Below are 5,000 nucleotides of genomic sequence, written 5' to 3'. Positions count from 1 at the left end.
GACACACGTTAAGAATGATATGATGAGAATAAATAAAGTTTAGCAGCTATGGTGGGCAGAGATTGTAGCCTAAGTTAGAGATGCACAAGTCAGACAGATACTCGAGAAACCTGCAGCAGTAGTGAGAGAAAGAAAGACACACGTTAATGATGTGACGGTCCCTCGGAGTTAAATTAGGGTGGGTGAAGATTGAACTTACAGAGGGGGGAGAATGAAATGTGTGTTAACAATGATGTGACGACATTAAACAGGGCTTAGATATTCGGGGCAGAGATGGTCCCCAAAGTTGAACAAAGTTCAGCGGAGATGGTCCCCTAAGTTAAACAAAGGAGAGCGGAGATGGTCCCCAAAGTTAAAACTAAGGAGAGCAGAGATGGTCCCCTAACTTGCTATGTTACAAAAAAAAATATTAAATGAATCACTTCATTCAAATGAATTTAAACTCATTAAACTCAACTTCACTGAAACATAACATGACATAACACAATAAAATAAAAACACCTCATGTTAGTAGTCTCCACAATTTTTTTTTTAACTGGGAAGGAGCGGAACAATAAGAATGCTTCTAGTGGCTACATATCATCCAACAGATGTCGCCAGTAGTTCCACACACATCTATACTAAATCGACGCTCAATCTCATCTCTGCTAGTAACCAAGGAGCTATATATAGTATATATTATATTATATAGTAATCAAGACATAGATAATATATTATTATAGTATATATATATAATATAGCTCTTGGTGGGAGAAAAAGGGAGAGGCGAGAGAAGGAGGGAGGGAGAAAGAGATAGAGGGAGCGAGAGAGAAAGAGAAAAAGACGAAAGAGAGAAAGAGAGAGAGAGAGATAGTGAGAGATTGAGAGACAGAGACAGGATGGAGAGAGAGAGAGAGAGAGAGGAGAGAGAGAGAGAGAGAGAGAGAGAGGGGGTTGAGTGGTTGATGAGAGGGAAGAGGGTTTCGGGGGCAGGAGAAGAGAGAGGGGAGGGCAAGAGTGAGAAAGTCGGAGGGAGGAAATAGATAGGGAAGGGAGAAGATATAGGGAGAGCGAAGGTGGGAGAGGGACATGGGAGGGAAAGGGAGAGATTAGAGAGAGACAGGACAGACAGAGAGAGAGAGAAAGAGGAGGGAGAGAGAGAGAGAGAGAGAGAGAGAGAGCGAGAGAGAGACTAGAGAGAGAGAGCGAAAGAAGAGAGAGAGAGAGAGAGAGAGAGAGAGAGAGAGACGAGAGAGAGAGAGAGAGAGAGAGAGAGAGAGATAAATATTATCGCTAGAATGTGCGGCTATATCTTTATATAAACACGACTTCACAATAGCAAATTTCACGATGGCTGGCGAGACCCTAAGCGTAAGTAAACGCAAAGTACCGGGGGTTCAGGGGGTACAGTAAAGGTTAGGGTCCAAAAGGGGATAGGAGAACACGCGGGGAGGGCCTGTTGCAAAATTTTTAAAACATAGGACCGCATAATATTACACGCAGTCGAAACCGGTAACAGCTCTTTTCTCTCCTCGTTCCTCTCTCTCCTCTCTCTCTCTCTCTCTCCTTTTCCTCTCTGCTCTCTCTCTCCTCTCTCCTCATTCTTCTCTTCTCCCTCCTCTCTCTTCTCCTTCTCCTTCTTCTCCTCTTCTCCTCCTGTCCCTCTTTGTCCCTCTCTCTCTCCTCCTCTCTCTCTCTCTCACTGGTCCCTCCTTCTGTTTCTTTCTCTCCTCTCTTCTTCTTCTCCTCCTCTCGTCCTTCTCTCCCTTCCCTTTTCCTCTCCTCTCTGCTGTCCTGTCTTGTTCCTGTCTCTCTTCCTCTCTTTCCTTCTCTCCTGTTCTCGTCCTCTCTCTTTCTCTCTCTCTCTCTCTCTCCTCCTCTCCTCTCTTTCTCTCCTCTCTTCCCTCCCTCTCTTCTTCCTCTCTCTCCGCGCGCCGCGCGCCTGGGTCGCTTCTCTCTCAGTCCCTCTCTCTCCCTTCTCTTCTTCCCTCCTTCCTCTCTCTCTCTCCCGTTCTCTGTCTCTCCTTACCCCGTATATAATATAATATATTGAAATTAATAAAATTATAGTCTACAATACATACCATGTGTAAATAAGCCCTTTAACCCCCCCCCACCAAACCCCACCCCAGCCCCACCCAGCCACAACTCACCCCAACTTCTTCCATCTAAACTCGTCCCCCACCTACCGGTAATAACACACCTGCCCGCTTGCCCTGACCATGAAACAGAGGACTTTAACAGCAATCACAGGTTAAACACACAGGTAAACGAACCGCAAGGTTAAAACGTCGGTTGCGTGAAAACCCCTTAACTGACCCGCTTGCGACCGCTTTTGCTTGGCCAACCGAGTGAACGGAAGCCTTTTTGAGCCGGTTGGGGTTTGCATGAAGTGGTGTGTTGTCGTGGCCAATGTTTCCCCACCCTGAAATGCCAAGCAAAAGGCAGTTTTTTAAGAAGTACGGGACACTGCCAAAGTTAGACAGTAAACGTAACGCTTTAAGCAGAGCAGGTTGGCTCAAGCAACAAGGCAGCAGCAAAAGCAAGCAGCAACAGCAAGTCAAAAACAGCAAGTAAGAGGCAGGCCAAGCAAAGTATAAAGACAAACAGTAAAGCAGCAGTAACAGCAGCCCGCACAAAGCAGCAAAGCAAGCAAAAGCAAAAGCAAAGTAAGTAGCCAAGGCAGTACCAAAAAGCAGCAGTAGCAGCAAGCAAGCAGCAAAAAATAAAAGCAGCAGCCAGCAGCCAAAGCAAAGTAAGTAACAGCAAGCAGTAACCCTCTTGGCATTCCTCACAATACACCACAACCAAAAAGCGCCCCTCCTACGATTCTCACACACACGAACCAGCCGGCCCTCTATTCAAATTCCCCAGCAATGGAAAAGTTCCCCCGCTTTGCAACATGTGGAAAAGCCCCGCGCTGCTAGGTTTGGCGTCCCCCCCCCGCTGCAAAAAGCGAGCGTCGTCGGAGCGCAGATGGCGTGTCGTTGGTGAAAGCGCTGTGGCGGCGGCGGCGTGGAGATATTCGCGAAGCCTTCCGCTTGGCGGTTTACGATGGGAGGAAACAACGGCAAAAATGGAAAGATGTTACTACGATGAAGCGGTTCCCGCCGGCGCGCCCGTTGAGTACATGTGTTGTTGCGGTGCGTGGGGGTGCGTGTTGTGCGGTGCGGTGGGGTGGCGTGTGTTTTTTCTAATTAACATGGGAGATTGGTACTACGAATGAAAAGCGGGTTTTCGCACCGCCGCGCGTAAGTACAAATGTTGTTGTGTTGGCGTGCCGTGGGGTTTGCGTGGGTTTTGTGCCGGTGGCGTGCCGCTGGTTGCGTTGTGAGTACAATGTTGGGTTGTGTTGGCGTGTGGTTTGCGTGGTGTGGGGAGAGTGTTGGGGGTGTGCTGCGGTGCGTGCGGTGCGTTGGCGTTGTGGTTTCTAAATTACATTGTACAATGTATGTTGGGGTTTGGTAATGTTACAAAAAATTGGTATTTGCCCCGTTTTATATGTAAACAAAATGTTACATGTAAAATGTGTTTTTTGGTTAAATGTTAAACATGTACATGTAATTTTGCGTTTATAATGTACCATGTACATGTATTTTTTTGTGTTTATATGTTAAAATGTACAAATGTAACATGTTAATGTTGTTTGTAAATGGTTACAATGGTAAAATGGTAAAAATTTTGCGTTTTTTTGTAAAATGTTTACATTGTTAGTATGTATGGTGTGTTGTTATGTACATGTTTAACATGTACATGTTATATTGTGTTTGGTAATGTACAATTGTACATGTTATTGCGTTTAATAATGTACAAACGTAATGTAAATTTTGTTGTTTATGACTGTTAAAACAATGTAACATGTAAACAATGTAATGTGGTTTTTGGTTTTTGTACAAATGTTAAGCATGTTTTTTTTGGCGTTTTGTAAATGTACATGTAATAATGTATGTTGTGTTTTGTATGTTTACATGTAACATGTCATGTATATGTTGTTTTTTGGTATGTACATGTTTAACATGTTTTATGTATTTAAATTTTAATCCCTTAATTTAATTATTTATTATTTAACTATTTTGCCTTTAATTAATTATTCCTCAAAACAGATTTTTTAAATGCAGCGCCTCCCTAAGAAACAGTAAATCTGTACAAGGAATGCCAATACCTGGGCGAACCTTTCAGGGTCCGTGATGACGATTGTCATGGGTCCCCTCACCTATTCCTAAAAATGTTGGGTAAGCATGGAGAACAGGAGAGAGAGGGGGAAAGGAAGGGGGAAAGAAGGAGAGAGAGGAAAGGGAGAGGGGGAAGAGGGAGGAGGGGGAGAGGGAGCGGAAGGGGAAGAAAGAGAGAGGAGGGAAAGAAGTGGGAGTGGAGAGAGGAAGGGAAAAGGAAGGGGGGGAGAGGAGGAGAAAAGGCCCGAGAGAGGAGAGAGAAGGGGAGGGGAAAAGAGAAAGGAGGGATGAAGGGGGAGAAGGAGAGAAGAGGGGGAACGAGAGAGAAAAGGGAGAGCGGAAGGGGGAGGAGGGGGGCGAAAGGAAGAGAAGAGGGAGAAGGAGAGGGGGGAGAGGAGAGAGGAGAGGGGGGAAAGAGGCCGAGAAGGAAGGGAAGAGAGAGGGTTGAGGGGGAAGAGCGCAGGAAGGAAGTAGGGGAAGTGAAAGAAGAAGGAGAGAGAAAGAGGCGGAGGGGGAGAGAGGGAGAGGGGGAGAGGGAGAGAGAGGGAGAGAGAGGAAGAGAGAAAGGGGAAAAGGGGAAGAGGAGGAAGAGGGGAGGGGAGAGAAGACAGGGGAAGAGGGGAGAGGAGAAAAGAAGGAAAGAGAAGGAAAGAGAGAGGGGCGTGCCAATGAGAAGACAGTAAAGAGACGGGTTGGTTTCCCGCCCCCTTGCAGGCCACCACGGTGGACGTGCAGGAGGATGGGTGTGGATGAAATTCTTGTCCAAATGACGCCGGACTTCCGCCCTCTGCTCCGCTTCCGCCAACCAATCCTAAATGGATTCCGATTCCCAGATCGCTCGAACAAACA

Source organism: Priapulus caudatus, unplaced genomic scaffold, assembly GCF_000485595.1.
Source record: "Priapulus caudatus unplaced genomic scaffold, Priapulus_caudatus-5.0.1 Scaffold2535, whole genome shotgun sequence".
NCBI lineage: Eukaryota > Metazoa > Priapulida > Priapulimorpha > Priapulimorphida > Priapulidae > Priapulus > Priapulus caudatus.
This window is presented reverse-complemented; position numbering follows the sequence as displayed.